Source organism: Amphiura filiformis, chromosome 10 (genome assembly GCF_039555335.1).
Source record: "Amphiura filiformis chromosome 10, Afil_fr2py, whole genome shotgun sequence".
NCBI lineage: Eukaryota > Metazoa > Echinodermata > Ophiuroidea > Amphilepidida > Amphiuridae > Amphiura > Amphiura filiformis.
The window spans coordinates 21,099,382-21,124,982 of NC_092637.1; the positions used below are offsets into that span (position 1 = coordinate 21,099,382).

At 33.4% G+C, this 25,601-nt stretch overlaps 1 protein-coding gene across 1 annotated transcript in view; it reads left to right on the forward strand.

Moving 5' to 3' along the window:
- LOC140162638 (adenylate cyclase type 3-like) overlaps nt 1-25,601 on the forward strand; it is a 129,497-nt gene that overhangs the window by 50,060 nt on the left and 53,836 nt on the right.

A 25,601-nucleotide genomic window follows, 5' to 3' on the forward strand; every position in this document is an offset into this window, starting at 1 on the left:
ATGGTTTTCTAACCGTACGAATCTCGGGTAGCTTATACTGGATGCGATGGTTTATACAGACCAATTAAGGCTTGCGCTCATCTGGAATTGCGCATCAACCGATTGTTTTATGCAATGATTTAGGCCAACATGACCAGGTGACTTGTGGGTTTTGTATCGCACTACAAAGTAAGTCGACGGTTTATCTGACAATTGTTGATATAAAGTAATTGCAATATCAAGAACACATACTGTTCACACAAATTGTGTGATAACCTTTATCGAGCTTTGTTATTGCTTAACTATTAAAACTATGTTTAATGCTAGCATAGAGTTTCACTTTAACTTAATTAATATTAAAGTTTTATGGATAACACATCTCCATTAAGTTTCCAAAGCCATCAATTAATATGAGACTTCCTATGTCAAACCAAACACTTTTGATTTTTTTCATAATTTGGGTTTGTTGCGAATATGTGATGTTATTAATGTTTAAAATATTTTCTGATCGTTTCACATCGGAATATAACTGGCGTTCTGTATTTTTGAGACATTTTTCAAGGCAATTACTACTCTCAACATTGTCAAGAATATTTTTAAAGGCCGATATCTCAATTTTCAATTTGATAATACCATACCTTACGAACTCTATTTCTTCGCTTAGGAATGTCCGATTTCATTGGGAACAACGGGGTTGTTTAAGCAAGATATCTCTTTACTCATAATATGTAAAAACCTCAAAATTGATAACCTGCCCAAACGTGTCTGGTTTTAACACGTCACATATACTTTTAAATGGAGCCTTAAAAGAATTTTTTAAACTGATGAATTTTCACTTTTATTTTCTGGATTTATAGTATTTGAACATCCTTTTTCTTTAGCTCCGATATGTAATAGAATTATTTTCCAATCAGTGATTGATATAGATATAGAAAAAAACGAAATCAAAGCTCGGGTTCCCTCACCTCGCCCTTCTATCTATACCCCAACTCACACACGTGAAAATAAAGTACATCTTCCACCTAATTTGTCGACTTTCTCACAATTTGATCAAATGCTGGCGAACTTTGGTGACATTTCGAGCATTTCTTGTTAGAGCTTTTATTAGGTTTGCATTCGCGTGGAATCAATACAAATGAGATTTCTGAATACCAACTTATTGCGTGCATAAAGGCACAATAAATTGCATCACGAATGAGTGAAAATATATGTATCAGAAAGTTAATAATGCAGCGATATTTATTAGTCCTTTAGCAGCTTAAAAAATGTCTCTTTGTATTCATTTGGGGTTTCTGGAAAACACTTCAGAAAAATAAAAACATAGTGCAGTAGAGGAAGTCATGAATAATAATGTTTTTAAGCACTGATTAACCTACAAATCTTGTGGACAAAGCATAAATGGATAATTACACAGTTGAAGAGCTTTGTTGCAAAACCCCTTACATCGACTTTTGACTTTTTGAGAAAAACAGCTTTCTTTTAAATTTAAAAAGTATTACTTGTTTGATTTGATTCAATTTGGGTTTGGATAAAGTGTTGATGAATAGAAACTAAAAGAATAGGCTTTGTACAATTTTCAAGCCTTCCAATTTATTGTATTACTTCTTTTATATCGCGCCTTTTGTGGATGTAAGGGCTTTTGCAACAAAATAAATTTACCCTTTTTCTAGAAACCACCTTTGCAATCAAATTTGAGCCCATTTGTTTGCACTACTTTATGTAACTTGATTAATGCTTTTCAAATCAAAAAGAAAAATTGAAATATCTCATTTACTTTTTTAATTATGAATTTTTAATTAAATTCGGGAAAATGACATTTTTTGAGTATTTCCGGTAAGGAAACATTCCAGGCTACTATTATACCTCAAAAAATTAAAACAAAACAATTCTATATTCATTTTAAGTTCAGATTACCGGAAATTCCTTAAGATTTCACAAACGGGAAATATACAATATCTCCGGAAGGGAAGGTTGTATGAAGGTCAAACAACCACCAAAATGTGTATTTGTACCCATACTATAATATCATTCCAATAACTAAATTTCAGCCAAAAGTGATGTAAGGGCTTTTGCAACAGAGCTCTTCAGTTGCGCATTGGAAATGTTGAAATGCATTTAAAAATTGCAGCCTTGTGTGTACTTTAAATAAGCACCAATAAGCTGATGTAATATGGATGCTATAGAATAAAGCTGGAGTCAAGATGAATATTAGTATTCCTGTAACCAGCCGTTTACGTCTGTTTGGTTGATTCATACCACGTTTTTCTCAATAAACCATATTCGGTCATGGTTAACATTTCTTTGGTGCGGACAAACAACATCGTACAAATCATAATTGATTAAAACATGTTAACAGAGGGCGCTGTATTTTGTGAGCTAGAGGTTTTAAAATGTGTGCACATATTACTTCCTGTAACTCATGACCTTTGGGTCGAGGCTAACATTGTAAATATCAATGGGTCGAGGTCCATTATTTCACTAAGAATGTCACTTAGGTTTTTGAGCTAGAGGCGAATAACGCAATCACTGAAGATGGATAAGAAAGAAAAGAAGTCGGTAAAAAATTGGGTTTTAGAAACTAGAATAGCAAAATGAGAATTCTAAGCACCGGTACACGGGCGCATTAGAGAATGAATTTGGAGAAACCTTCTGATAATTACAAACACTCGCTGAGCAGCAATACCTTCCCTCTAAGCTTTTAATCCGATAAGCTGATTATCTATTTGTTTTCATGAATTGGACGACATTCTTTGATGTATTACTGAGCTCAATCATCTGAAATTACTGGAGCGTGAGCCACCCAGGCTGGTGGCTCAGCATATTATTTTATTAACAGAAGGTTTTCTACAAATTTATTTCCTAATGGTAGATAATCATTACATCAATCAATTCAATTCACACAATTTCCCCAAATTATCATAACTATGTGATATACACTCAATAGATGTTATGTTTCGAATGAATCGCCTAAAAATCGATTTTCATTATCTAGATCAATATATTATTGAAAAATAACACCTTGATGTTTTGCAAAAGTTCATTCTACAAATCTTATACTTTGCAAACTTGCTTAATTTATTGTTGTTAATGAGTTATGTACGTTTTACAAAAGTGTTGTTGTTTCAACCCTCTTTACAACGTAACTCAAGAACCGCAGCACGTATAAAAGTATATCTGTGATATTTTAATTCTTCTACACACTCGCTATGAATTGAGCAATACAGTTTTTGCCAAAGCTCACTAGCATTTGTAAGATGTTGTGAACTACCAAATCACAACAGTTTAAAATAATTAATAACCTTAAATGTTATTATCCTCTGTATTTATAATCTCTTCATAAACAAACAATGCTCAAACCGATGAACTTTCCGTGTGCTGGATTTAATTTTTTCCCCAAGACAGTAAGTCTGTACTACTTCACTTCATGAATAATTCATTGTTGGTTATTTGCTACAGGCATATATTAACGATGAACGGATAGGGTTTATTTCGAGAATAGGGTATGAATTTTTCATTTATTTAAGAACTCGCTAGTGTAAGACTGGCTGTAATAAGAATCTTCTTGACATTTTGCTTAATTCCTGACCACAGTAAGTGAAAAAGTATCAGGGAATATTGAATAACACAATAAAATCAAGTACGAATCAGTAAAACAAAAGGAATAACAAATTAGATAGTCAAGCAAACAAGCAAAACCAATGATATTACGGGTAGACGAGGTATTGTTGGTCGAAGCAGCCTAGAAATCGATTTTCATTATCTAGATCAATATATTATTGAAAATTAACACCTTGACGTTTTGCAAAAGTTCATTCTACAAATCGTATACTTTGCAAACTTACTTAATTTATTGTTGTTAATGAGTTATGTACGTTTTACAAAAGTGTTGTTGTTTCAGCCCTCTTTACCACGTAAATCAAGAACCGCAGCACCAATAAAAGTATATCTGTGATATTTTAATTCTTCTACACCAGTGGACTTCGGTTGTATATAAATGCGCATATATAAATGCGCACGTGACATCTACAAGTCGCCATACCGTATTAAACGATATAAGGTACCCGGATGTACATAAACTCCCCGTGCAAAAGTATAGGGGGAAATGACAGGTCGCAAGGAAAATTGCTTTTGCAAAATAGTGGCATTGATTGCAAAGGGTAAAATAACTTGACCCGAAAGATAAACTCTTTATTAACGTTTTCCATCACGGAAAAAAAATAACTACGGAAAAGCTAGATATAGCTGATTTACAAACTTATATTTCATAATTTCCGTGCTAAATGGGCGTGCCAATTGGCCATATCTATGACGTAGTGCTGGTTTCATACTATCATGCTGCTTGCCGCAGAGCGGCGTGACACACGCGCATTGTAGACAAACAGACACAATCAAGACTTGTGAAAATGGCTGATAAGTCATGCCTCTTGTCGCAACGGCATGAAAGTATGAAAGGGGACATGATTAGCTTTAAGGTCAGAACTGTGCAGGCGGCGGATGACATGATCGAGCCGGCAACTTGTGAATCCGCCCGGCCGTATGGCATTTTCCAATATAGTCGGTTAATTTTGTGGGGTTCATTATCGAACCCCAACGGTTTTAGCTTGTATTTATATTATTTATCAACATAGGCCTATTTGTTTGTGATATTTCAAGCGTTTTAAAATTTCAAAATAATCCCATTCAATTACACGGTTGACGATGAAAATTTACTGAATTTAGAGAATGCAATGCGCCACCACCTGGAACTGTGGTCGCAATTTCAGTGATTGACAGTGAGGTAACACGAATATGGCACTAGCCATCTGGTCACGTGCGCATTTATATATGCGCATTTATATATACAACCGAAGTCCACTGTACACGCTCGCTATGAATTGAGCAATGCAGTGTTTACAAAAGCTCACTACCATTCGTGAGATGCTGTGAACTACCAAATCACAACAGTTTAAAATAATTAATAACCTTACGGGTACGCGTTCTTCTATCTGTATTAGCTATTTGCAGAAATTAAGCTTCAGAATACCAAAGAAAATGATTGACATTTTGAAAGCTATATTATATTTGTTGCTTCTTAATACTGCAACGCTACGTAGTTATGCCGTAATTCCAATACTTACTTTGTCAAGCATAATAAGTTCGGCCAAGGGGCGAGTTATCCAGTCGTTTCACTTAGTCTGGCGCAGGTGCTTACTGTTCGGTAAATTCATTTACACTATTTATATTGCTTTTAGCAAAACTATACGAATCATTGCATTGGAATTGAAGTTAATGTTATGACACGTTAAATCACGTTTTATAACCTTAGATTGGTTATTATGAATACAAATTTGAATTGAAGTTAATGTTATGTTATCAATTACGATTTCGCATTCGTCATGGGCGATGAACTGATGATAATTATGGCAAAATACAGCGTAAAGTTGAAATACTAGCGTATTATCAAAAACACACCCAGACTAACTGCATACTAAATCAATTTTTTTTTTACTTCCATGAGATCTTATTACAACAAATGGCCAGATTCTCACGCGATTCTAGGTTTTAAACTTTTTACTGCTCCAAATAATCTCCCCAGATTCTAAAAGGCACAATCCTAGTTTCAAAATATGTATTTTGAATAACTATACATTTATTAAAGACCTCTATTCCAACTTAGGGTAAGCACGAATGCAGTGGGTAATCATGGTAATACAACAGTTACTAATGAAATTCAGATACGCCTAACTGTGGTTTGATTTGCAACGAGGGTGGATATACACTTTGATAATACTCTGCAAGGAACTGAAATATCCTATGTCTTCTTCTTAACACAATGAGGGCCTGTAGTTTTCATCTGGCTTCAATTTATTTCATTATACATTACAATTGATATGTCAGAATGGGATGATATTATTCAAATTGACACAACATTCTTGAACATCCATTTGCAATTCATTTATTTATTTAATGGTGTCTGTATGCTAAAGTACTTGAAACATAGTCGTTATCTAATAGTGTTATTTAAAACCAGTGCTCTTCTATTAATAACAACGCCCTAAGACACGTCGCTTTAACAATCTGCATAAGTGAACGAACTGATGCGAGACAAAAATAATAACGTGAAAAACATTTCACAGTGTAAGTTATCATGCAACCAATATACAAGATGCATTTCCGCAGTAATTAATTTTAGTAAAGGCTTTTGTTGTTCAAAGAGTTCTTACAATGGCAGCTTCATACTGCGACTTACACGGGTGATCAAGATGATTGAGAATTTGTAAAGAAACCCTTTAAATTACACAGCGCATGATTGCATGCATTTTCCCCGGTGCATCTAGAGTAGCTCTAAAATTTAAATCCTCAGCGGATTTACTATATTGCTTATAAACTGTCAACCATCGAGTTGATAAAATTATACTTTATAACGTAAGAGATATCGATTCATCATATCTGCCAAACGCCAGTATTTCCTCCTTAGATAATCGTGATTTATTTGTGCCAAAAGAAGGATTTGTAAACTGACATAAAAGTCATGTGGATTCCCAGTAGATAAAGTTCTTAATGGCTGATCAAAGAATTGCAATTACTTGTGTATGTTTCAGCAACCAGTGTTGCCTTTATCAACACTTGATAAGTAGTGACTGTTATTGCCAAGTGAATGTCTTACTTATTAACTACTTATTTTTCTGGACATTATTTATCTAATCATTTCTTAGCAAATACAATAATGTTCTTAAAACGTTCATTCAAAACGTTTTAATAACATTTAAATGTCTGGTTATATAAATGTCATGAAAACGGTAATGTAAAATATTTTGGGGCAAACATTTTTTGCAAAATATCTGTCAACACTTAAATAATACACTGTTTAGACCTTTTATATAACCCGGCATTCAAACGTTTTCTGTAAAATGTTTTGTGTTTGCTGAGTTATTATTGACGTACCACAACATCAAAACCTGTCAATGCCTTTTAATTGCATTTTTATTGCAGCATTAATCGATGCTGTTACTTGCCTATTTTGTTCCAAAGTGGTAAAAAGCGACAATTATTTCTTTTGACTCAATTAACTTTACAAAGTGGTAAAAAGAGAAAATTATTGCTTCAATTAACTTTTATCTATCAAATATGGTTTGCACAGCTTGCGCGCTGTTTTTTCCTCATGTTATTTTTACATCAAAAACGTAGTTAAAATTGATATAGTAAATCACAATTTCAAATGCTTCAAGTGATGAATAACTAGTTCACTGTTTGATTGCTTCAGGCAAATATTAACTAGACCGAATTATGGTTTGTTTGGAAGACTGGGTATGGATTTATTTTATTATTAAAATGTAAACTCAATAGCTGTAACAAATGGTAATAGGAATACTACTTATGGACTCAACGCTATTTCTGGGATATCACTTAAATCTCAAATGCAGTGACCAAGGAGTTCGCCAAATCCAGCTATATTTTTCAAATTGATCAGCAGGCGTTCGCCATTTAATCATGTTTTGAAAACAGGTCATATGGGTAAGAAGAATATTCCATGTATATGGATACTACCCAGGGTCACGAACGTTAACTGTATTACGACATTGTTGCTTACATACACACGAAGCAAAAAGTTAGTATAATTATATAAATAATCACGTATTCACTGCTGAGCGCATACACGTAGGACATTGTATTTAATCTTAATTTAGGGGAAAAGAATATGAATGTACCACAGAAACAAATGTGTGAAATGTCTTGAACTGAAACTAAATTAAAATTTGTGAAGATAAAATTTGGGAAAGACTACATTTCTATTATACTGAAGTATTAACCGATATTTTTTTTTCCTATATATTTTTTTCTAAATGGTAAAAGAAGAAGAAAATATTGCTCTTATATTTAACTAAATTATTTCCATTATGATTTACGCTTTTATAATATATTCTCCGTTCATCATATAATGTTTCCTCATATTCCTTTAATCATAGACGTAAGCAAAGCACAAATAAGTTTATCAAATCACAATTTTAATTACTTTAAGTGATGAATAAAGAATTAAATTGCTGTCTTGCTCGCTTCAGGCTCACGTTAACCCTGACCGTATATAGATTTAGAAGACTGTGTATGGATTTATCTTTCATTAAAGAACTCAATAATTGCAACACATGGTAATATTAATATTACTAATATTGGACTCAACTTTAGGTCAATTTATTTAATTTTTAACCGCAGTAAGTGGAAAAAACTATAATGAAAAATTGAATCAAACAAACTGACAAAGAATCTGTCAAAGAAAAGGAATATTAAATCAAATAAGCAAGCTAACAGGCAAAACAAGTAATATTGCTAGTGTTATGTATCGCAACGATCCAAGACACCTTTTACTAACGTTTACTTAAGAATGCACCAGAGAACAAACTGTTTGTGTAAGGTAAGAAAATCTGAATTTTTAATAAAAAGTACAGTGTGATTGGGCAATGATCTTGCATATAAACACGAATGCATACAATCTACAAATTCTAATGATTTGCCCTATTTACTTACTGTCTTCTAGTTGTTGTTGATTATAATTTTATAAAGCTCTTTTGCACTTCTGGACAACTGATGTTTATCCTGTTTCAAACTTATCCGGCGACTCTATTTGTTGACTTACGTAATATATATCCTCTGCGTCCAAATTCCTTGCACAGATGATAATTTCGAAAACGATCATGCTTTTACCATCCACTCATTATGTTCAGGAAACAGGAATTGTTCCACACATTTCCATTTTCATTCACAGACGTGTCCTGCCGTTTTTGAAAAGGTGAGCCCTTTTGGCATACTCGATATTCAACTAATTCTCCGGCGTTATGGTCGGAACAGTAGTTCTTTTGCTACCCTTCTTTGTGCACATTATGTAGCTCACAATCCTATACCTCACACTTGAATCACTCTCATAAATCTGCCCCAAAATCATGTTAATATTTTGGTAATATACTGAACAGATAGAAAGTCCTGATTCTATTAATAGCTCATGTGATGGGATGCGATGGAATGACTGACTTTGTTAATGTGATTACATCAAAAGTGATTCCCATCCTCAGGTTGGCCATGGGGGTGATCCTTCCAGCCTACATAAATATGTTTATGACATTCTGTGTAGGACTAAAATGATCAAGAATCAAGTTATAACAATATTAATTAAATTTTCACATGATGTGTTTAAACATTTTCAAATGCCTTCTTGATACATAGAAAGACAAGTCTTTTTAATGTTCCTTTATTTTATTGAATTTTACATTACACTTGATGTCAGGAAGGATGACGAGAACTCGAAATAACTCAATATTCAGTTAACCGAAATGTCTAGAACGTTAATTCGCAATATTCGGATATTTAATGAAGTATATAATAAATACTTGACACATTTCACGCATACATGTACGATCGTATATCTACATTTTCCTTTCAACCCAATGCTTTTATTAAAAAATATGCCCTAAGAAGCGTTGCTAAAATAATTTACATAGCCTTATACTGCGACTTATATGATTGATAAATGAGAATGTTTAAAACAAAATATCAATGGCTCAGCTCATGAATACATGTATTTGCCCCACTAATATTCAAATCCTCAGCAAAATGTTTTATATAATTGCTTCTTTTCATTTCCCAAGTCACGTCGCTTCAACACTTTTAATGAAATGAATTTTTGAGAGACAATTACATGTGTGGAACTACATTTCATGATAATCTTCGCATTGTAACTTAACCAGTAATATGCAACCAATATCAAATATACATATCCGTAAATAATTACAGTAGAGTTTTAATGTTATTCAAAGAATACTAACCAATGCAGCCTCATACCTATACGGATAATGAAGATAGTTGAGAATTTTTAAAGAAATCATCTTGAATTGGTTCAGCACAAGTCATGATTGCATTGATTTCTTCCGGTGCATAATAGAGTAGTTCTCAAATTCAAATCATCAGCGTAATTATTATAACTTGCAAATTGTCAACCACCGAGTTGATAAAAGTACTTTAAAACGCGAGAGCTTTGATTCATCATACATGTATGTGTCAAACATCAATATTTCCTCCTACGAAGATTTTATTTGAAGTGATTTATTTGCGCCAAAAGAATAATTATTTAGGTAAGGTGATATAAAATTCAAGTAGATGTTGTTTCAAGTTGTTCTCGTGACTTGTTATTATAATTGGTTGCTTCTGAGTCGCCACCATATCAGATTAGATGATAGAAGAGATACGGGTAGGAAAAAGTCTGTACCTTTCTGTATACTAGACATTGTGAACTTACCTTATGAAGGTTAGACTCTCGTATATGGAATCCCGAACAAGCGACCTTCGTAATCCTAGCACGACGCACTAACCAACTGAGCCACAGGGGCACGTTGCACAAAAGCGGAAGAATGTTTCTAAATCTATAGGTATTATATTCAAATGGCGTTTGTTTTAAGCAAAATGTATCAGAAGATAGACTCTGGTATAAGTAATCCCGTAACAATTATTAGTCTAGAAATGTCATAGATTGAATTAATATTTTTGACATGGTAAAAATAATAGCAAATACCTTGGGTAACACCTCGGCGATGGTTTTAGTGCAGCATTTTCCGGTGAACCATACCAGTCATTTTTTATTCGTTAGGTCAGAAAATCGGTTTATAGAATGGAGATAACAGTATGGCATCTTAAGGAATATACTGACACTGTGTATAGTACCATAAAACAATAGACATCTGATGCTGGTCATTCTGTATCATGGAGAACAACGACCCACGAAAACAAAATTGTAGTTAGATGCTTTTGTTTCTGATGCTGGTTATTCTGTATTATGGAGTACAACAACCCATGGAAACAGCACTATAGTTAGACATTTATATTTCTAAAAAGAGATATGTTTAAACTAGTTCAATTTATAGATGCATGAAATATCAGAAGATTGGTTCTTTATGCATTTTACAAGCGAATCAGAACAAAATATGACCTATGCTAGCAAATCAAGAATCAGAAACAAGCCTTTGGACTTGCAATATGTACAGCTTTAAATCCAATATGCGCACAAATGAAATTGATTTGTTTATTCAGCCTTCGTAATTGCTGTTGCTTTATTCCATAACCATTCAATTCAGAAGACATTTACGTCGTATATAACCACCGTTTTGAAGGCACCATTCACTTTTTTGTTTATTTGCATCACGTGTTGCTTGCAGTGTTAATTGTTTTGTTATATGATGTGTATGAAAGATTATGGGTAAAAGTATGTTTCGATAAAGATAAACCAATGTACATAGCTGTAGCTTATTTTCCTGTTGAGGGTGTTGACGCTGACACGACCGATGAATTATATGGTCAACTACTTTCAGAGGTAATGCGAATTGAAGATCAAGAAGACGATCCATGTATATTAATTATGGGCGACTTGAATGCCAGAATTGGTCCGGAAATTCCTTTTGGTGACCCAGTATTAAATAGTAATGGTAAAAGACTTCTTAATTTTCGTGATGACTCGAATCTAGAAATTTTAAATTGCTCCAAGAAATGCAAAGGTAAAATAACTTGGTTTAGAGGTAATCTTAAGAGTACTATTAATTATATGCTATGTTCTGATAATTTCGAGGAAAGGGTTTGTAAAATGATTGTTGATGAAGACCGTAATTATGGTTTAGGTAGTGATCATAATGTTCTTTTGCTGACATTAAACATTAAAAAGGGTAACAATAAAAGGTCTAACAATGACAACAAGATTATTTGGAATATCCAAAAGACACAGACTATACAGCTTATCAAAACAATTTGCGGTTTAATTTCTGTGAATGGGATATTGATTCCTTAGACGATCCTGATGTCATATGGGATTCATGGAAAACCAAAGTTTTGGCGGCTGCGTCTGAGGGATTAGGGACTAAAGAGATTAAAGGAAATGCAATTCATGGTTTGATAATGACATTGATTCGGCGATAAAAGATCGTAGAAACGCAGCAAGGAGCACAGGAAGTGGGTAAAAAGTGATCAACATGATCAATGTAACAATAGGGAAGAAGGTAATAATTTATGGAAATCCTATCAAGACAAACGTCTCCATGTTAAAAATCTTGTAAAGAGTAAAATCACTCAAATGCGTGTCAATAGGTCTGTCGATATTGCAAAGAAAGGTGGACCTGCTTGTAAAGACTTTTGGAAGATTCTTAAGAGTAATGATAATAGTAAAAGTAAGTCTGCTGTTCACTGTATAAAAGCGCCTCAATCGGGTGAAATAATTTATGATAAATTAAAAATGAATCAAACTATTCTCCAATATTGGCGCACTTTAGGCAAGATGTACATGAATATTAATGAAGATGGAAACAACGAGAGTACAAATAGAGTAAATATGGTAAATACAATGGTTAATTCCATTAGATGTAATTCAAATGTTAATGTAAATGATGATACTTGCTTGCACGATGTTGATATTAATATGAATATTGTTTTAGAGGCATTGAGCATTGCAAAGAATAACAAATCTCCAGGTTTAGATGGAATTACAAATGAACTTCTTAAAAATGGTGCAGATTATATGCATAGAAGTATATTAGTAATGTTTAAGAAGTTTATCGATCTTGAAAAAACTCCTAAAGAATGGAATCGCGGGATAATCGTTCCTATTTTCAAGAAGGGTGATCGTAAAGATTTGAATAATTATAGGGTATTTCACTCACTTCGTGCGTTTCAAAAGTTTTCAATAGAATTATTGCGATGAGCATTTCAAAATTTTTCGAGAATTCAAATACGCTTTCGGAAGTTCAAGGAGGATTCCGCCCTGACCATAGATGTGATGATCACATATTCGCACTTAAAAGCATTGCCGCATGTCGTTCGGCGGAGGGAAGAAAACATTCATGGCATTCTTAGATTTCCGTAAAGCATTTGATACGGTGTGGAGGAGGGTCTTCTTTTGGCAGCCTGGAAGTCGGGGTTAAGGGGACGAATGTGGAGATTAATTGATGCGCTTTATGACAATGTTCAAGCTCAAGTTAAATTTGGTAATATTAAAACTGATTTTTTCGAAGTCTCTGAAGGTGTTAAACAAGGTTGTGTATTGTCACCTGTATTATTCTGTATTTTCATACATGAATTTACTAAATTGCTTAAAAAACATGAAATTGGTGTAAGGATTTATAACGTATGTGTCGGTAGCCTTTTTTGGGCCGACGATGTAGTGTTATTAGCCGACAATGAACACGAGTTGAACAGAATGTTAAGTTTAGCAGCAGCATTTGCTGATGAATGGAAACTAAGCTTTAATTATGACAAATCTAATGTATTAATAATAGGCCAACGTACTAATGCAAATAAGTTGTGGAAATTAGGCGATAAATTCATATCAGAAGTAGACTCTTATAAGTATCTAGGTGTTACCATATCTCGTAATCTCTCAGATCATGGTCACGTTCAAGAGGTAACAAAAAAGGTAATAGAATTATTGCATATATCAAGTCTGTAATAGGTAATTTCGACAATTTTAATCGTGTTTATTATGGTGATATATTATGGAGAACAATAGCGCTCCCATCAATTAATTATGCTAGTGCAGTGTGGATTCCCAGTAGTCAATCCGATATTGATAAGCTTGAAAATCTTCAGCTTCAGATGGCGCGTCACATTCTCAAAGCCCCCGCAATACACCACGTGCAGCGCTCTATGGCGATTTGGGATGGGTCCCTATTTCCACGATTCAGAATTCTTTCAGAGTAAAATATTTTGCTCGTGTTATTGATTTGGAATCCCATCGCTGCACAGTGGGCCAGAATCGCCTCAAAGTGTGCCAAAATTATAAACGGACAATCAAACGCATAAAAACACGGTAAAATGACTATATTAGGGGTTTTTGAGGCTGCAGAATTCAATGGAGGCATTTTCAAAAATGCATGACGTCATCAAAATGCTGAACGGTGATTGGTCGATTATTTTAACAACAGTATTTCAAATGACATATGTTAAAATTTTAATTGAAAAAGCAAAATAGGGGTTCCAAGGGGTGCGAAATTCAGTGATGACATTTTGGGTAGCGTATGACGTCATTAATATGCTGATATGTGATTGGTCAATTATTCCTCCCACAGTTATTCAAATGCCTGTGTAAGAATTATTATAAAAACTTTCAAATCGGGGTTTTTTTAGGACTGCGGAATCCAATAGAGCCATTTTCCAAAGCATATGACGTCATTAAAATACCGAACCGCGATTGGCTAATTACTCTTACAACAGTAATTCAAATATCCGGTTGGAAAAGTATTAGCAAATAGCATACTCAAGGTTATACGGACTGTGAAATTAACTGACAGCATTTTTTAATACTAATATTTCTAATACAACCAGCCAGACTAGATGTTGGGGCGGGGTTGGGGTGGTTTCTCTCACAAAATTTGTACGTGATTCTTCCTGCCCGACTCCAAAACGTCGCCATTATCTGAAACGTAATTTTGGCCCTAATTTTCAACCCATCACTGTATACCAATTTCCTTGAAAAAGCAACCAATTTTGCCCAAATTGGGTACTTTTACCGACACGTTTCTCAAAATACACAATGACATACTGGGAGCTTTCGTCTGTGGTGAAAACCCACACATTGCTTTACAAAAATTGGCGAAACAGCACCCCAAAAGGCAAGTCATATACGTATACCATGTGAATGGGAGACCCCCACCCCGGATGATACAACTTATTAATTTAATTCACAAATTTAATATTTAATTAACGAATCTAATATAATATATAATTCGCAGATTTAATATTAAATTCGTAGATTTAATATTCAATTCGTAGATTTAATATTTAATTTATTCAATATTAAATTCACAGATATAATATTGAATTCACAGATTCGCAGATTTGATATTTAATTTACAAATTTGATATTTAATTCTTGAATTTAATATTAAATTCGCAGATTTGATATTAAATCTGTGAATTATATATTACATCTACTCATTTAATATTTGCAAATTAAATATTCAATTTGCGAATTAAATATTAAATCTGCGAATTCAAATGCAAATATAATATTAAAATATACGGATATTAATAAATCTGCAAATTTAATTATTAAATCTGCGAATTAATATTAAATTCAAGAATTAAATATGAAAATTTCGAATTAAATATAACATTCACAAAATAAATTTTAAATCTGCCAATGTATAAATATTAAATCTGTGAATTAATTACTTATAAATTTAAAATTAGCAGATTTAATATTAAATCGGTGAATAAAATATCAAATCGGTGAATTAGATATTAAATCGGTGAATTAAATATTAATCTGCGAATTCAATGTTAAATTCGAGAATTAAATATTAAATTCTAGGTCTACTAGTGTATTTAAAAGTTTGTTAAACTTTATCCATCTCTATACGGCGCGGCGGTTGTACAGTATTCCCCCATCAAGCTATTAATAGAACTCAGTGCAGATGTGTGTACCTGCTGCAGCGCGGTACATCTCTTTTCACCTGAATTTACGATTTTGTGGCCACTTTTACTGGCACAGGGCCTCATAAAACTGACTCCACTGCAGAAGACTGCAGAAAGCTGCAGCTGAATTTGGTACCATTACAAAGATTAACCTTTTCTGATTGTGCCTGTATAAGTTTTAAGGCGGGAATCAACGGGAATCTAATCTTTCGAGATCAAATTTGTTAAAATGTAATTTTTCCTTAGTTTCAAGAACGTTTAAGCCAAAATATTTAATTTCCTGAAGGTTTCCACATTCTTCATATCCTATTGTTATATTCTACACATAGTTTCTCAAATAGCTGTGAAAGCACAGATGAATCAGAAATGTCAAAACAAAATTATAGAAGTTTACCCCCAAATCATGATTTTTCTAATAAGAAGCAGATTGTTGCAATTTCGCGTGTTTATTATAAAAAATACCACCTTTAAGAACAAACTAGTGGTGAAATATTTTCAGAAAATATTCTTAGGTTCATTATCTTTCCAAATCGCATAAAAAAAATTCGAACATGGAAAGTCACCAAAGTAGGGTTTTGGCACACTTTGACTTTGACCTGGCCCACTGTGCGCTGGCCAAAATTGCTTTTGAACACGATGATGAGCTTAAACATCGAGCCTAACAAGCTGCGTTACAAATTCTTAAATAGTGTCCAAAATATCTTAAACGAATGTGATTTAGATGACGTCATCGCCTGCGCAAAGGTCGGAAAACCTCCTCGTAATCCACATTGGGTGAATTCGATTAAAGATAGTATTTATAACATCTCTAATAACAAATGGGAAGAGGACGCTCAAACTAAATCTTCACTCGTTGATTACTTAGCAATTAAAGACGCTCCATATATGGAGACATATCTTTTAGATGCAACTGACTTTCATGGCGCCTCGTTGAAATTCAAAATTCGCTCTAACACTCTCCCGTTAGACAGTAAAATTTGTAAATGGACACCAGACAATGATGGTATTTGTAAATTATGTAATATTGATCGCGAGGATGTAAAACACTTCCTTTTCACATGTCACTCACTTAACACAATCAGGGCTGATGAATACAGTAAACTCGAGAAAGAGCTAATTAATTTAAATGGTATAGATATTTGGGAATTATTCATCTCTGGTAACTTAGACGTAAAGTATAATATGACCCTTGGAAGTGTAAAATTGTTTGATAATTTAAGTAAGGCAGAAGATTTCTGTCACACATTTGATAAATTCTGCAAATCCTTCGTGAAAAGAGCATGGAAGGCAAGATCCGAATTGAGTTTGAACGCTACTGATATTTAATGTATTTATTTATATGTGATGAATTCTGCGTTGCTAGCTAAACTGTATAATTGAATATTTTTATATTTTGTTTTATTTTCATGCTTACAACCCATTTCAAGTCAACTTGGGTTGAGACAGGCACTTTCTTTCTTTTGTTTTTATATATCTTATAATTTTGCATGTATATTCAGTTGTGTTTAAAATTCGTTTTTATATGTATATTGTTTCTGAACGCACCGCTGGTTAGGCGTGTGCCACTGATATAAAAGTGTATGTTCCAATAAATAAATAAATAAATATTCACGTTTCGTTGCTACCAGAGACGAGCTTTAAGCCACATTGCATGTTAAGGGTATTGATTTCAACACGCATTGTATCCAAATGTGGCCAAGGAGTTTGCAAGATGCAGCTATGATCTTATAATTGATCAGCAGGGGTTCGCCATTTGGTAATATTTTGATATAGGTCATATGGGTAAGGAGCATATATTCATTTTATATGGATACCCAGGGCAGGAACGTTAATTGTTGCTTGCCTCCACACGAAGCAGTTGATAAATGTACGATTTAATATTGTATTCAATTTTTATCTGGAACAAAAATCAATTAAATAGTGATGCAACACAGATACAGAACAAATGTCTAAATTCAAATAAAAATAAATTGTGTGACTATAAAAGATATGGGAAAGACGACAAAAATATTTTATTATACTTGCTATATTAATCGATGTTAAAATGGTAAAAAAGAGAAAATTGGTTTGATTCAATTAACTTATTCCGATCAATTGTGCAGCTTGCGTGATATTGGCAATTTTTTTTATCTTGCTTCTTTTATCAAACAAAATGTATAAAGACTTCAAATAAACATGATAAAGTACAGAAATCGTAATTATAATTACTTCACGAGCACGAGATGGATACTTACTGTTGTCTTGTTTGCTCGAGGCAAATGTTAGCCATGACCGTATATGGTTTATTGAGTGGAACGGGGTACGAAATTATCTTTATTGAATTAATATGAATATATTGAATGAATCAAAACGAATTAGTCAAACAAAACGAATAATAAATGAAGTAAACAACCAAACAAGAAAGACAAATGATATTGCAAGCACTAATATTCATATTACTTTTAATTAAAGGAAACTGTTTGAAATATTGAAAGTTATCAATTGTTGTCTTATATAACGCTACCCAGCAAACACAAAACGTTTTCGACATCATTCGCAAAAGGTTATAAAAGGGTTGTCAGAAAACGTTTAAATGTCGGGTTATATAAAGGGTATATTAAGAGTATAAAACGTGTTCTTTACCTTAAAAACATTTTTTGATAATCGACTGCTCAGCAAACAAAAATGTTTTACAGCAAACGTTTAAATGTCGGGTTATATAAAGGGTATAAAAACGTTTTAATAACATTCCAAAAACATTCTTGAAAACTTGATACAAAACATTCTAAACAGCATGTTATTTTGGGGTTGAAAAAATATTTTGCGAAAAATGTTTGCCCAAAATATTTGCAATAACGTTTTAAAATCGTTTTCATGACCTTTGTATAACCCGATATTTAAATGTTATTAAAAGGTTTTGAAAAGAACATTTTAAGAATATTTCTGTGTTTGCTGAGTTCAAAGTATTGACAAAATATTTGGCAAAAATGTTTGCAAAAATAGTTTAAAATAACATTTTTTGAAAACATTTTAAAAATATTGTTGTAGTGTGTTTTCATAAAAAACGTTTTAAAACGTTATTATGACCTAAATATAACCCGAAGTTTTTTTTAAAACGTTTTTACTTAAACCAAAAGCCCAAATATAACTTATTTAAAACGTTTTTAAAACGTTTTTGTGTTTGCTGGGTAAGGACGTAGCTGTAATACCAAAAACCTACTTTGACAAGCATAACAAGTTCGGCCAAGGGGTAATCTATCAAGTCGTATGACACGGTGCAGGTGCTAACTGTACCTTCGGTCAATTCATTTACACTATTTATATTGCTTATAGCACATCATTGCAATGAAATTGAAGTCATATCAATAATATGACACATTGAATCACGTTTTATATCCATAGCTTTATTATTTATGATGAATACACATGGCTACAATTTTGATTTTCGATGTCTTTAAATAAAATTCTGCAATCACCAATAGACAAGAAACTGATTACATGGCAAAATACAATCTGTAATCGCAAGCGTAAGAATTATCAAGAAAATTTCCAAACTAAATCCATACTAAATGAGTGGTATTTACTTTTATGATGTCTAATAATTTTCAGCAAATGACCAGATTCTAAGGCGATTCTAATTTAAAACATTTTATCCTCTCAACCCTAAAAATCGCAATCATATTTTGAATATGTAGATATATTTTTAAATACAGTTACTTCAATTCAACTTAATATCACCGCGCATGCAACGAGTTCTTTAGACACAATTAACTGACATTATTTTAGAAACATAAGAGGAACTAATCCCGTCAAAAATCCTATTAAGGGAAGGTGACCCGATATTTGAAAAATCGAATTCTTTAAAACGTATAACATAAAATATCGTCCCTTTCAAGCATTCATGCAAATGAAATACATTCATGTAAATGTGACTACTTCCTTATGGAATTACTGGCATTTTTATTAATGATAATCATCATGATCATGTAATTATTGATATCAAATAACCATATTTTTCTCATTAACAAATTGATTGAAATTAAGAGTCGGTGAATTTCCTAAATGTCATCTTAAAATGTCATTAGTCTCAAACGTAGTTTACCACAGTCAAGACTAAATGATTTCTTCAGAAATATATCGTTTTGGAACGCCTGATTTCAATATGAAAACAAAATCTGCATTTTGATGCAGTAATGTAGGGGACGAGGCTGTAAATCGGGTCACCCACCTGTAATACATAATAGAAATATCACACGCCGTGTTTAAACATTTCAAAATGTCTTCTAGTTGATGCAACGAGGTCCTATCTAATTCATGTACCTCCCACTCATTGCATTAGTGATATATAAAGTAGGGGAGGATATGAAATTAAGTTTACATACCATTCAGTGAAGCTAAATGTATTTAGACCTTTTCTAAATTGTTATTTTTACAAGGGCTCTTCTGTTATTAAAATCACATCTATAGCTTTAACAATTTATATAATACGTAGACAAATTTTTGGGAGACAAGCATACACATACGTAAAACAATTTTACGGTGATGTTCGTAATGTGAATTATTATGCAAACAATATATAACACGCATTCCGAAGTATATAATTAAAGGCCCATTCAATGATCGTAAAAATCATCAAAATCAGATGTTGACACCTTTGATAGTGTCATAAATGTGCTAACTTAGCCTCGTGGACACATAAATCAGTAATTTCTCTACTTAAGTAGAAAAGTTCCCAATCTATACACAATTATTTTTTACACTTTCGCTGGAATCACTGAATGTGCATTTAATTTCATTAGAGTTGCTATGGTATTCAACAACTACTAAAAAGGCAGCCTCAAGATTATTGTGATTTATTTTTAAATAACACAGCACGTGAGTGCGCGTATATCCCCCGGTACATATAGAATAGCTCTTAAATGTAAATCCTCAGCGGAATTATTATATCGCCTGTCAACCACTGAGTTTATAAAAGTGAAGTGCACTTCAAACGCGAGAGCTATCGATTGATTCGATTCATCATATTCTGTCAAACACCAAATTTCCACCTACTATGATCATATTTGTTGTGATTCACTTGTGCCAAAAGAAAGATTTTGTAAAGTGGGATCAAAGTCAAGTGGATTTTGTTTCAACTTGTTCTCGTGACTTGTGATTATACGAGTTTGTTACGAGTTTTCCACCGTAACATATGCGTTATATGATATGAGATATATATACGTTAGGTGAAATGTTTTTGTATACTCGAAACATAGTAAATTTACTTGTTAAGGCGACACGATCTTTTGTTGGTCGAAGCAACCAAAAAATTGACTTTCATTGTCTTAATCAATATATTATTGAAAAATATCACTTTGATGGTTTGCAAAAAATAATTCTACAATTCATATACTTTAAAAACTTGCTTGATTTATTGTTGTTAATGAGTTATGTACATTTTACAAAAGTGTCGTTGTGTCAGCCCTCTTTACAACATAACTCAAGAACCACAGGACCTACAAAAGTATATCTGTGATATTTGAATTCTTCTACACGCTCGCTATTAAATGATAAATGCAACTTTTGCCAAAGCTCACAACCAAGGTGCTGCTTTGCAAGATGCTGTGAACTACCAAATCGCAACAGTTTAATATAGTTGCTAACCTTAAGGGTTAAACTATGCGTATAAATTCTTAGCAAACGCTAATCTGTCGTAAATTGAATGAATAGTTGGAATATGGTACACATTCAGTAATTTACTTGGATTAATACATCAGCAAAACTCCCGGAGTAAGGTTGTAGTCTAGTAATTATAATATGAGAATGCGGGTGATATACAACTTAAAATATAGGTATCCCCACCATGGGAGTAAAATGATCGCTTTTGTATCATAGTATGATTGTCGCGCCATTTTCAGAGAGATTTGAAAAATACGTGCGCTTTGTACTGATTTGAAAATGGCGACAATGCTGTCGACCCATTTACTTACTAGACTTTAACTAGTAACTTACTCAGGAGTTGTGCTGATTACCTACGTTAACATTATAATAGGTGAATGAACTCATGCAAGACAATTATACTATGTGTAAAAACATTTCACATTTATATTTGTCATGTAATATATTATACATTCAAGTATTGCGTTGGTAATTACTTTCAGCTGAGTTTTAATGTTATTCGATGAACTATAACTAATGCAGCCTCATATATCGACTTATACGGATGATCAAGATAAATGAGCTTTTTAGAATAAAGAAGTCATCTTGAAATGGCTCAGTACATGAGTACATAGATTTCCCCCGGTAGGGTGGCTCTAAAATCCAAATGCTCAGCGGAATTATTGTATTGCCTGTATTTTATCAACCACTGAGTTGATAAAAGTACACTTCCTGACTTAAGTCCTATTGATTTAATATATCTGTCAAACACCGTTATTTCCAGCTATGATGATCAAATTTTAAGTGCCAAAGGAATGATTTTGTAAGCTGACAGAGAAGTCATGTGGATATTGTTTTAAGTTGCTCTCGTGAACTGCGATTAATTTATAATTGGTTACTCTAAAAACATAGATGGCGCTGTTTAGCTGATGCCAGCACAATGATTTTGTTCTCTATTTTTCCTCATTTTGTGTCTTTTGTGCTGTTTACCAGTCTTGTTTACCTGTACCAAGTTGACTTCTATCATAAGATATGTGAGTACCTGAATGAGCACTATGCTGAAAATGCTCCAGTTTTTGACACCGATGATGGATTTGAGACAGCCAACTTACGGTGCAGAATTTTGCAGCGTTGCAACAAAACTGATATAAGCTTACTGTATAATGAGCTTGTGAATACCACTGGTGCAATAACTAACAGTCTCCACCCGCTCAGGTCGGTTATGAGATAATATGGTTGGTGGGAAGTTTATACATTTGTACACTCGAACACCCCTCCCCCTAATTTTCAATTACACACGTCATTGTAATATTTGGTACCAATGTATAGCTATGGGACTCCTCTATCAAGTGACACCACAGTAAGTACAAACAGTCCCCACATAATGTCACTATGACGTCATAATTCGAGTGCATCAATGCAAATTTGTGATCAGGTCTGGCTATGTACAAAAGTATAGGCAAAATTGATTTTCGGCTAAAAATTCTACGTACATACGATTTTCACCAAAAAAAGAAAAGGAAAGGAAATGACTTTTTCAACCTAATTAAGAGGTAAAAGGTCAGTAGCTCTTGGAATAATGTCCCCTATGGTCGTTTTTGGTGGCCGGTCATACCCCCGGGTAAGGGGTAAGACATTTATGCGCGCAAAAGATGGATATACGATTAGCTTAGGTCGTTTGGGCGTACACACACGCGTTTTTCAAATGGAAGATAAAAAATATTGTCGGGGTCGGTACCCCCTTCGTAGGTATGGAATACATATAGCCAATAACCCAGTCAATAATACCGCACCCAAGGGTTTAGTGCAAGAATTTCTGGTAATCATACTGATCACATTTTATTCGGTGTCATAGATCACAATATTGAAATGACAGACAATGTATTGACTGTGCACCTGCAACACGGTTGTTTGATGGGATCATTTATTAGTTTTTCAAACAAAACATCATGTACAACTAAATTTTAGACTTAAACAGCTAAATGTGATATAATGCTAATGTATACAGATGCTTTTAAGTCATTCTCAACTTTGATTTCCCTTCTTTTACAAAATTACTCACTTTTATAGCATTTTTATAGCTTTTTCGGATATAAAATGTATCTATTAAATACAAAATTGGCCCTTACAAAAATTACCCTTTCAAGCTTTTAATACAGATAATTCCTTTTATTGTTTGACGAAATATGTTTATAAAATTTCCTTGTTGCTTGTTTCACCTATTCCAGCGGTTTTAATGGCAGTATTAATCACCTACCCCTTGCAAATAAAGAAACATAATTTAGGGTAAATAGCGCCATCTATAGTTTGCATTTAGTTAATAATGAAGCAAATTCTATATACATCAAACAACCGTGGCAAATCAAGAGATGTAACGGGATTAACTACCATAACAATAGCCCGGGAGCATAAGGTTAAAACGCGGTACGGAATCATACAATATCCCTGAAAGAACAGGGATAATGAACTGGATCGTAATTCTGTCGGAATAATATTATTCGTATCATGCTGATCACTCGCACCCGTAAGATTGGTATCTTATAAAAGAGTGGTATTGTATAATCTATGATTGCAGACATACGCAGGTGATGAGTGCAACCTGCTTGTAGTGCAGGGCGATATATTCAAAATGGTTTTAAAATATTGTTATGGTACTTAGTCCTGTCACATCATTACTTCTACAGCGAATAATCCAGTCAGAAGCTTCCCCTTTGCCGATGACAACATATATTTTTTAGTCCCATACCACTTTTATACGCCTCTATCTGATCCCATTTTCTGGAACTGATTGCCATATTATCCGCCATTAGTTTTCAATACCAGCTTTCAAGACATGTTAAAACTCATCTTTCTGATTACTTATGTTATTTTTGATTTTATGATGTTTTGTCTCATTGATTTGCTCATGTATCAGTTTTTGTTCAGCGCTGTGATGTTTTGCTTCCATTAAAAGCGCAATAGAAATACTTTCATAATGTAGGGGTGTGTATAGTACAGTAAGCCAAATAATTAAGGTACCAGTTATGTTCACCCGTGTTTATCCTAAACATAGATACACATGCCAATAATAATACAAGCAGCCACATAAATTTATGTACCCTTTAGCTCTGATTTAAGACCCCACTTGTTGAAATTGGCCGAGAATTAAAGAAACGGTAATCTACATCCTAAGGAAGTAAAAAAATCAAAAGTTGCACTTTCATGTTCTTATAAGTGGAAAGCACATCGCTCTCTTGTACTACATGTAGAATGCTTTGTGTACAAATCAATAGGGCATGTAATGGAGCTTTTGGGTTTTGGATTATTGTGGCTTTATTTCTTGACTGATTTTAACGAATAGGGTCTTATATCCGAGCCAAAGATGAAGTTACTGGCTTCTGGCTCTAAATATGACATATCTGCATTTGTTTGGAATATACAGAGGTAACAATAACTGGTACCTTAATTGTATGTATATATAGCATGTATAGCAGCCAATCAGAAACTATGTTAGAACAAAATAGTGACTAATCGTACTAAAGAGTAAAAATCGCGGAATGTTTTGGTGTGTATGACACTTGACAACATACACTTGCGCTGAGAATTTGATGCGTCTAATGCATTTCCAGGGATTATTGAAATATCTCTTTGTAGGTTTCTAGTATGGCTGACTGTGCAGATTGGACCAATTTATAGATTGCCTGAAATACCATAACATAAAATATATGCTTTCAGGTATATATTTTACAACCGAGACAGAAGAAATAAGATCCATGTTCACAAATCAGTGAAAGTATGATCAGAAACTAGAAAGTTGTCATGGCGCCAGGTCAACAGAAAATAGGAAATAGGAATATAATAGGAAAGCGCAATTTGCAAAGTGACTTTCAAGCCAGCACACGCGAATGAATTTATTTCAATGAACTATTGAACACTGTAAATTTACCATTCAACATGCTCTTACATAATTGACATCACGTGTTGCTCTCAGTGTTTATTTATTTGTGTTTTTTCTTTAGGGTTGTATATCTAAATGTGACCAAGGATTTTGTATAATACAGCTATAATTCTAAATAATACCATTTGATAATATTTTCAAAAATGAAATATCTTCAAGCATGTAGGTATGGGAGATTCGTTTGATTCTAGGAATTTTGTGTAGCTTACTTCCACGCGGATCCATTTGTAAAGCCAAATTATCAATACTTTATAGAGCTTGTGTAGGACTATTTATTAAATTTCTTTTTAGGGGTACCAAAGTCTTTTGTACACCATTAAATTTAGGTGGAAATTGCGGCGGCAATCCAGTTTATCCCATTTCAGGTCGTTGAGAAGTACTTCGGTGGGATATCTGCGTGGGAGCCCCAGAATGATTTTACCAGCTGCATTTTGAAGTTTATCAAGTCTACTGAGGGATGTCTTAGCAGCGTTGCCCCACACAGTATCGCAATAATCAAGTTGCGGGATGATAAGAGTTTTGTACAAAAGAATGAGGATTTTCTTGGGCAAGATGTTTCTCAGCCTTCTTAGCAAACCATTACGTTTGGAAACAGAGCTTGAGATCTTCTCAATGTGAGAAGACCAAGTATGTGAGTATCGTGAATGCTCTT